Source organism: Nerophis ophidion, linkage group LG13 (genome assembly GCF_033978795.1).
Source record: "Nerophis ophidion isolate RoL-2023_Sa linkage group LG13, RoL_Noph_v1.0, whole genome shotgun sequence".
Taxonomy (NCBI): domain Eukaryota; kingdom Metazoa; phylum Chordata; class Actinopteri; order Syngnathiformes; family Syngnathidae; genus Nerophis; species Nerophis ophidion.
In genome coordinates, this window is record NC_084623.1 from 29357438 (window position 1) to 29368301 (window position 10864).

Genomic DNA, 10864 nt, shown 5'->3' on the forward strand with positions numbered 1-10864 from the left:
ATGTCTATCCCTGGTGGTCTGGAGAACCCGGAAGCAACAGTCTTCCACAACTTGGCGCCCAATCTGGCAGGATCACCAGAGGCAGGGGAAGACGACCCCCCGACAAATCTAGCAAGTGTGCTCGCCGCTGTGGCAGCGAGCAACCGCCAACAGTGCCGAGTTCTGCGGGCATTGGCGGACCAGATGGACAGGGCACGGCCAGGGTCAACGGCCGTTGCCATGCACCGCATGAGGGATGAAGGGGACCCCCATGCCTTTCTGGACATTTTTTCGGCCACGGCGATAGCATGCGCGTGGCCGGAGGAAGAGTGGGGTGTGCTCCTGACAGGTGAGGCGCAGCGTGCGTCGCTCAGCCTGCCGGCGGCATCCAGGGTGCGCTTCACTGACCTGAGGAGGGCGGTGCTGGACCAGACGGGAGGCACCGCTGAAGAATATCGACGCCGGTTCCGATCCATGTGTCTGGGGAAGGAGGACCGGCCATTCACCTTTTCCCAGCGGCTCCAAGAGGCAGCGACGCGCTAGCTGCAGCCAGGAGAGGGAGAGGGCAGACTGCTGGATCAGATCATCCGGGAGCAGCTATTGGAAGCGATCCCGAAAAAGACGGCCGACTGGGTCCGGTACCACCGGCCACGTGACCTGGCAGCTGCGGTGACCCTCGCTGAGGATCACCTGGCTGTCCACCGCGAGACGCAACCCGCACCAACGGCGCACGGACGGAGCGCGCAACATGAAAAGGAGAGAGCGCTGCACATTCCCCGCCTTCACCCGCATGACTCCCCGTCTGTTCTTTCCCCGCAGGTCCCGACTGCTGTCCCCAGAACATCTCCCGCGCAGATGGTCCCTCAAACGCTTGGGCAGGCGTGCAGGAGGCGTGGGCGGCCCGGTCGCGCGCGTCAGGGACCTCAGCAGGTGGAGGTGGGGCGCGCGGCCGCGGTGGCCGGCCCTTCAGTGCCCGGCCCTTCAGTGCCCGGCCCTTCAGTGCCCACCCCCGACCCGGGTGAGACGTACGGTATCAAGGTAATGATACAAGGGAGTACATACCAGGCGATGGTGGATTCGGGCTGCGGGCAGACCATGATCCACCAGAACCTGGTTCGACCCTTAGGCTTTGAGGCATGCAACACGGCTTAAAATCAGGTGTGTTCATGGGGATGTGCACGAATACCCGATGGTGCCAGTAGAAATTTGGTACGAGGGCCAAAAGCATAGGGTAGAGGTAGCTGTAAGTATGCACCTCTCGCACCCCGTAATTTTGGGCACAAATTGGCCGGGGTTTAGGCGCTTACTGACACAATGCGTAGGGGTGCGTTCACAGACCGTAGGAAAAGGGAGTATCTGCGCAGTTTTCAGTGGCGAGGCGGGGCCATCCGACACTGCCAAGCGGGGACCGGCGGATGCTTCGCGGGAAGCCTCCCCGGCCCCCTATTGGCGTCCTACGGACGATTTTCCCCTCGAGCAGTCTCAAGACGAAACTTTGCGTGCGGCCTGGGACCAAGTAGATTACATTGAAGGTCAGCCGAACAGCGCGGGTATTCCCTCACTTCTCCATTATGAGAGATAGATTATACCGAGTGACCCGTGACACTCAAACAGGAGAGGAAATCACCCAGTTGTTGGTGCGGAAACGCAGCCGGGAAATGGTTTTCCAGGCGGCGCATATTAATCTAATGGCTGGACATTTGGGGTATGATAAAACACTCAATCGGGTCATGGTCCGGTTCTATTGGCCGGGCATCCGGGCAGACGTGCGCCCCTGGTGTGTTGCCTGTCCGGACTGCCAGTTGGTGAACCCAGCGGCCACCCCGAAGGCCCCTTTGCGCCAATTGCCGCTCATGGAGGTCCCATTCGACAGAATTGGGATGGACCTCATCGGACCATTTCACCCAACCTCACGGGGGTATCGCTTTGTGTTAGTCCTAGTGGATTACGCAACGCGCTACCCTGAAGCAGTGCCGCTGCGCTCCATCTCTGCAAAGAGTGTAGCGCAAGCGCTGTTTCAGGTCATTTCCCGGGTTGGACTCCCGAAAGAGATTTTGACTGACCAAGGCACGTCCTTTATGTCACGCACGATAAAGGAACTGTACAGATTATTGGGAATTAAAGCGATCCGCACCAGCGTGTATCATCCACAAATGGATGGGCCGGTGGAGCGACTAAACAAAACGCTAAAAACCATGATCCGTAAGTTTACGCACAAGGACAAACCAAATTGGGATAAATGGCTTGATCCCCTCATGTTTGCGATGCGGGAGGTACCCCAATCCTCCACTGGCTTTACGCCTTTCGAGCTGTTATACGGCAGAAAACCACACGGAGTGTTGGACGTAATTAAAGAAAGTTGAGAGGAAGGACCAAGCTCCAGCAAAAATGAAGTGCAGTACGTTATGGATATGCGAGCAAAACTCCACATGGTGGCGCACTTGTCACGTGAGAATTTGCTCCGTGCCCAGGAACGACAACAGCGCACGTATAACAAGGGGACCAAGCTAAGAAAATTTTCACCGGGAGAAAAAGTCCTTTTATTACTCCAAACATCCAGCTTAAAATTACTTGCAAAGTGGCAAGAACCCTTTGAGGTCACACAGCAAGTGGGGGATGTGGATTACGCTCGGACCGGGGCGGAGACATGCAAATCTACCATTTAAACCTGTTGAAGGCATGGAGGGAGGCTGAGCCTGTCTCCATGGTAACGGTAGTGAGAGAGGAGGAGGAGTTGGGACCAGAGATCCCGCGCTCTGTCCCTCCCTCTCCTCTCCACTGTGATAACCGGCTCACGTTAGCGCAGAAAGCGGATGTTGTTAAGCTGCAGCGGCGCTTCTCTGACGTGTTCTCCCCTCGGCCCGGCCGCACGAATCTCATCCAGCATCATATCGAGACCAGCCCGGGGGTTACGGTGCGCTCTCGGCCATACAGGCTCCCCGAACACAAACGAAAAATAGTTCGGGAGGAATTAAAATCCATGCTGGAATTGGGGATGATAGAAGAATCCCACAGTGCCTGGTGTAGCCCCATAGTTCTTGTAGGGAAGAAAGATGTGTCTGTGCGGTTCTGTGTGGATTACCGCAAGGTGAATGAAGTATCAAGATTTGACGCGTACCCCATGCCTCGGGTCGACGAGCTCCTGGATCGGTTGGGCACTGCTCGTTTTTTCACGACACTGGATTTGACCAAGGGCTACTGGCAGATTCCCTTGTCACCAGAGTCCAAGGAAAAAACGGCCTTTTCCACTCCGGAAGGTTTGTACCAATTTGTCATACTTCCGTTTGGCTTGTTCGGTGCGCCTGCCACGTTCCAGCGCCTCATGGACCGGGTGCTGCGACCTCACGCTGCATACGCGGCCGCCTACCTTCATGATGTCATCATCCAGAGTAGCGGCTGGGAACAACACATGCCTACAACTTTAGAGTGATCCACAGACCGGGTGCACAGATGGCTGTGGCCGACTTCCTGTCCCGCTCTCTTCCAGGAGGGGGGAGGGTAGTTGGTGCGGCCGGACGGCGTCCCGGCCTGAGTCGGGCTATGGAGGTATGTGATGGGCGTGGCCTGTGCGCCTGCGGGGAAGCGAGGTTGGCGACAGGTGATTGGATGCCACAGCTGAAAGTGTTTGTCTAATCACCTGTCGCTCTGTAAAAGGCCGCAGTCGGGAGGCGGCGGGAGAGAGAGACGGACAGATAGTTGCTGAAAAGCAGAAGGATGTTTGCGAAAAGACACACAATTGCTGGAAAGCAAAAAGGATTTATTGAAAAATAAAGCATTGTCAAAAGTGAACGAAGCCTGTCATGTGTATCCCTGGTGGTCTGGAGAACCCGGAAGCAACAGTCTTCCACAGTGTTTTTTTGCAAACCAGTATTTAAATAATGTGCCGTTGTTGACTGTCTGTGCTGTCTGCAGCTGGGCAAAATAACCATGTAATACTCTTCCATATCAGTAGGTGGCAGCTGGTCACTAGTTGCTTTGTCGTGATCTCAATATCACAACATGCTGGAGGTAGTGTGCAGGTAAAAAGGTATCTAATGCTTAAACCAAAAATAAACAGAAGGCTAGTGCCGCTAAGAAAAGGCATTGAACCTTAGGGAAGGCTACACAGAATGACACTAAAACTGAACCGGCTGCTATGTAAACAAAAACAGAATGCTGGAGGACAGCAAAGACTTACAGCGTGAGTAGTAGAGACGTACATGATATCATATCATGTACGTCCGTACATGATATGACAATCAACACTGTCCCCACAAAAAAAGCATAGCAACAACTTGAATAGTTTTGATTGCAAAAAAAAACAAAGCAGGTGTAGGGATTAGCGCCCAGGGAAGAAATGAAACTGCTACAGGAAAATACCAACAAAACAGGAAAAGCCACCAAAATAGGAGCGCAAGACAAAAACTAAAACACTACACACGGGAAAACACCAAAACGTTCCAAATAAGTCACGGTGTGATGTGACAGGTCATGACTCCTGACCTACTTTGAGACAAGAGCTGTATTGATGCATGCTTGGTTATGGTTTGAAGTTATATCTAACAATTGCGACAACTACTTTTTACTGTCAATATCGGCTGCTGACTTCCATTTTTAATGATTTTTGGGGAGGCAGAGCTCGGTTGGTAGAGTGGCAGTGCCAGCAACTCGAGGGTTCAAGGTTCGATTCCCGCTTCCGCCATTCTAGTCACTGCCGTTGTGTCCTTAGGCAAGACAGTTTACCCACCTGCTCCCAGTGCCACCCACACTGCTTTAAATGTAACTTAGATATTGGGTTTCACTATGTAAACGTCCTAGAGAAAAGGGCTATATAAATATACAAACCCTGTTTCCATGTGAGTTGAAAAATTGTGTTAGATGTACATATAAACGGAATACAATGATTTGCAAATCATTTTCAACCCATATTCAGTAGAATATGCTACAAAGACAACGTATATGATGTTCAAACTGAAAACATTTTTTTTTTTGTTAATAATCATTAACTTTAGAATTTGATGCCAGCAACACGTGACAGAGAAGTTGGGAAAGGTGCTAATAAATACTGATAAAGTTGAGAAATGCTCATCAAACACTTATTTGGAACATCCCACAGGTGTGCAGGCTAATTGGGAACAGGTGGGTGCCTTGATTGGGTATAAAAACAGCTTCCCAAAAACTGCTCTGTCTTTCACAAGAAAATATGGGACGAGGTACACCCCTTTGTCCACAACTGCGTGAGCAAATAGTCAAACAGTTTAAGAACAACGTTTCTCAAAGTGCAATTCCAAGAAATTTAGGGATTTCGACACTTACGGTCCATAATATCATGGCCGGAAACCAACTTTGAATTACCGTGCCCTCAGATCCCTTAGACGGATCTGTATGAAAAACCGACATCAATATCTAAAGTATATCACCATATGGGCTCAGGAGGACTTTAGAAAACCACTGTCACTAAATACAGTTCATCGCTACATCTGTAAGTGCAGATTAAAGCTCTACTCTGCAAAGCGAAAGCCATTTATCAACAACATCCAGAAATACAGGCGGTTTCTCTGGGCCCGAGATCATCTAAGATGGACTGATGCAAAGTGCAAAAGTGTTCTGTGGTCTGAAGAGTCCACATTTCAAATTGTTTTTTGGAAATATTCGACATCGTGTCATCCGGACCAAAGGGGAAGCGAACTCATAGTCGAAGCTATTGGTGGCCTCAATCGTCCAAATGAGTACAGTTTGCAACAATATTTCTGCCCTGTTTATCTGTGGGTTCAAAGACTTGTTTAACAAAAAACAAGGCTTTTATTTTTCGGCTTGTGACGGCCAACAAAACCAAATCGGAGAAAATTACATGAAACAGGTTCTTCTAGTTGAGGAACTCACTGCAGATTGCCAATGACCTGAATGCAACAGGAAACAAAGAATACAGACATTCTTTAGAAAGTCAGCTCTTTTATGGACATAGAAAGATAGGTTGTCTTAACCTGCCCAAACTACAATAAATCCGCACGGATGAGCAAAAGCTCCATTTTAGTAGGCCGCTATCCAATCAGTGGGGATACATATCATTAGGATATTATTGATACGGAAACCGATATTCGTTTTGCCATTACCGATGTTTATCGGTACTGTTTATCTGTATGTAATTTGGTGTAAATAAAGTTGTTAGAAAACACATCTTCATATTGAACAGATCAAACTTTTAACACGAGAAGAACAGAGAGAACAAAGTACATGGTGAACAATAATAATGGCAATGTATTTGTTTGTATTATTAATATACACTTCCTGATACACATCAATCAATTAATCAATGTTTATTTATATAGCCCTAAATCACAAGTGTCTCAAAGGGCTGCACAAGCCACAACGACATCCGCGCTCAGCACCCAGTTAAGGGCAAGGAAAAACTCACAACCCAGTGGGACGTCGATGAGAACGACGATGAGAAACCTTGGAGAATGTCATGTCTTTTGATCATGTCTTGTTTGGCTATGTTCTGTTGACCTTTGGACTCTTTAAGTTCCTGTTTTTTTTTCACTTCTTTGTTTTCTTGCCATGATTGCAAATTACGTTCACCTGTCTCTGATTAGTATTCGGCCGCTCATCTGCTACCCGAGCACTAATCAGAGGCATTATTTAAGCCTGCCATTGCCGGTCAGTCAGGCTGGCGTCATTGTGCTCTTTTCATACTCCGTCCATGCTAGTTTTTTCATGCCAAAGTCCATACTGCTCTTGTCAAGCCATAGTAAGTGTTGTTTGTTTTATGTTCATAGTCTGTTTATTTGTTAGTTTTGTTCCTTAGCCAAGTTATGCTTTCGCCTTTTGCACCTTTTTGTTTTCACCTTTTCTGAGTTAAAGATTAAATCATGTTTATACCTGCACGCCATGTCCCAAGTAATACGTCTGCTTTCCTGGGAGAACGACCCCGCAGCAAGCTGCAACCCCCCGTCCTGACAGAGAGGACCGCAAAAAATTCTTTGTATAATCACCCCTCTTAAATACAATCAGTATGTATCGTATTCTTTAAGTCACAATGTGACACAAACCTTGGCAGGAGCTTGTTCCTGAGACGACGCATTCTTGCAGGAGATGACGCTCTCGTCATAGTCGGGTGCTGGTATTCGGAATCAATCTACATTACCATCAAAATATGACAAGAGGAATGTGAAATGTGTGTATTGTGTGCTCAGGGTCAGTGGCCTTGTCGGGTTTACAACAACAAGTCTCTAACATGGCGGTTGTCGTGACAACTAAGACATCCTCTTGCAAGAGGATAAAGGAAAATTAAGCAGCATGTCTGTTTTTGCAATTTTCAGAAAAATGCTGTGACGTTTACTTGTGATCATCCATCGATTTATTTCCCTCCCAGGGGAAGCAGAGAAGCCCAAACTTCCCGGCTACTTTGTTCAGCTCCTCCCAGAGGGTGCCAATTCACATCAGCACCACATCATGTGCAAAAAGCAGAGATCCTGCAGCCACCAAAACGGATCACTTCAATGCCCTGACTGTGCTTAGAAGATCTGTCCATAAACGTTCAGAACAGAATCAGAGACAAAGGGCAGCTCTGGCGGAGTCCAACTCTCACTGGAAACGAGTCCAATTTATTGCCTGCAGTATGGACCAGGCTCCGACAGGTTGGGAGCGTACCGATCAAGTCAGGTGGTCCAATACCCCATATTCCCATGGTACTTGGCACAGGACTTCCGAGTCAACAAAACACATGTAGACTAGTTGGGCAAACTCCCATGCACAATCAATGACCCTGCTGAAAGCATGGAGCTAGTACACAGTTCCATGACCAAGACAAAACCCGCACTTTTTTATCTGAATCCTAGCTTTGACTATGCAGTAATGCCTCCTCTGCTGTACACCTCAACAGACCTTGCCAAGAAGTGTGAACAGAATGATCCTACGATGGATGAAACACACCCTTTGGTCCTGTGTTTTAACAAGAGCCACTACCGCCCTGATCTGCCAATCCAGAGGCACTACCTCAGATGTCCACGCAATGTCTTGTCAACCAAAACAACTCCACAGCATCTAGAGCCTTAAAGAAATATGGTCAAATCTCATCCCCCCCCCATGGTCCTGCATGCACCCAGGAGCTTCTTAACTACCTGGGCAACCTCAGCCTCAGGGATAGGAAAGCCCAGGCACTGCTTCCTCATACAAAGACGTGTAGTTTGGCGTGAGGATGTTTTTGAAGTATTCCTTATACCTATTCGCAAAATCCCAAGTTGAGGTCAGCAATCACGCCACCTTAAGGTTTCGCTTGTGTTGCCAACGTGAGCTTTGAAATTGGTGGAGCACTCCCCAGGACTCCCTCTAGTCTACGTAATTAAAAAAAGGGCAAGAATATATTTTTTCAAGGGTGTCCTTCAAATATTTGTACACCAGTGTGGTTGGGACTGAGAGCAAGGTAAGTGAAGTGTCTTTCTTAGGGACAACAATGACAACGGCTGATGAAAAGTTTGCTGACTAGTGTGCAAACGCTCAGGTCAGGTTGTCTTTTTAAAGATGACAGACTAAATCTGGTCAATATAATCTATACGCATGAGCTGAAGAAGCCTGCTCGGCTGAGAGGCTAAACGTCTTCGAAGACAATCTGAACAGTCAAGTTATGAACGATTAAATGCCCTGAGAATACAATGACTTACTTTGATGAATGAGACCCTCCGTAGATACATAAATCACACACTTTCTATGGAAAACACCCTATGCAACTTTGCAGCTCTGCATATGCAAGCTTAATAGATGAGGGCCCTGTGCATGGTCCTGGTCTACAAACGGCTCTTCTCTCAGAACTCAATCAAAGCATCTTCTTCTGGACAGTTTGTGGAGAGTGAGCGAGTGGGCAGCATATGGTCTGAGGACCTCATCAGTAGTCAGGGTACTTCTAACCAGCATGTGACCCTTTAGACCCTGAATGCAGCAGATTCTAGACTTCGGTCTTTCACATCTGCTAAGTGTAAAACTCCAAATGCCAATTGGGCTGTGAACTTGTAGATGTGAGCCCCAAGTGCAGCCCAGTGGTGTCTAACATTAATCACCTGCCGGAGGTTGATTTGGAAGGCTCCTGCCCATCCACGCTTAAGTGCGCCAACGACAGGCTTGCTCCTGAGCTGATATTAGTACAACCTTTTTCACCTCGTGTCTTAGTATCTATTTCAAGCTGATGAAACTTTGCGAGGAGATACAATGTCAACTCATGCTGGCATTCGTTAAAGAAGTTAGTCTTGCTGATTGCTTGCCTTTCCGTCTATTTTGTGTTCCATTCGTACAACATTTTGGGTGTCTGCAATGTTTTAACAATGTGAGATCATATCGTTTTTCAGGTTTCATCATATCATTCTGCCGATTATTCCTTTTTCATTATTGCCAAAGTGCCAATGGGGAAAAACTTTGTGCATTATAAGAACAGTCTCTGAATGTTTTTAAAGCTATAATCGCTGGTGACCACAGTGAACTGTATATCTTCTGGGACACCATCAAATTTGAGCTAATGTTGTGTTTAGTCCTGGTGTGCCCGAACTTTTTCCATCGAGGGCTCATTTTCAAGTTCAAGCCCAGATCCACAATGTCGACTCCACCATAGTAAAATTCCCATTGAACCTAATTGACTACATTAAGTCTCTCGTAATTTTTATATGCACAATGCGTGAAGGAACCCTGGAATCACAAAAGACACATTCACAAGACTCTGTTCCGTTCTTATCGAATATCAAAATCTATTCACCCAATGCTTACGTCTGGTCGACCTTATGAGGCAAGGACTTTCACAGCTGGTTACCGCAAGTCATCTCTTAGAAGCTGTGTTAATGTACTGGGGCGGCGTGGCGTAGTGGGTAGAGCGGCTGTGCCAGAAACCTGACGGTTGCAGGTTCGCTTCCCGCCTATTGACATCCAAATAGCTGCCATTGTGTCCCTGGGCAGGACACTTCACCCCTTGCCCCCGGTGCCGCTCACACTGGTGAATGAATGATGACGGCCTCTCCGACCACCTGGTGGTGGTCGGAGGTGCCGTAGGCGTGGCTGTGGCTACAGATGTAGCTTACCACCACCAGGTGTTAATGAATGATGGGTTCCCACTTCTCTGTGAGCGCTTTGAGTATCTAATAATAGAAAAGTGCGATATAAATCTAATCCATTATTATTATTATTACTGTAGTTCTATTGGCGCATGCTTCGTAACTCGTACATCCATAGGGTGAGAAACGAATTTCACGATTTAACAAAATCAGACAAGAGAGGCAGATAAAAAGTCCAAAGGATTTAATTCAGGCAGACGAAGAATGAGGGAAAGGCGTTGTTGGCTGGAGTGGAGGTGTCTGGCAGGCAGGCAGGATTAGAGGAGGCCGGCACTGGAGGCAGAGGAAAACAATGGTGAGTCGAGGAACAAGATAACAGGAGCAAAAGGCACAAACAAAAGATCAACAAGATCGTCAAAATGCTGCGAGAAGCGTGACCACTTGAAGAGCTTTGAAACAATCTGGCAGCGTCGTGTGAGGAGGCCAGGGCTTTTGTGGAGTGGAGGTGATCAGCTGAGGGCAGGCAGGTGAGTGGGCTGATCAGCACCAGGTGTGCCAGACTAAGAAGCCAGGAACGTAAACTCCGCCCACACTTGACCACACCCAGACAGACGACACAGACACACAAGACACTGCTGGGACTGTGACAAGGAAGAGCTTCTAGAACAGGTACAGAGAATTAACTATTTACTATAGTGAAGTGAAGTGAATTATATTTATATAGCGCTTTTTCTCTAGTGACTCAAAGCGCTTTACATAGTGAAATCCAATATCTAAGTGACATTCAAACCAGTGTGGGTGGCACTGGGAGCAGGTGGGTAAAGTGTCTTGCCCAAGGACACAACGGCAGTGTACACGGCCTGAAAACAGCAGTT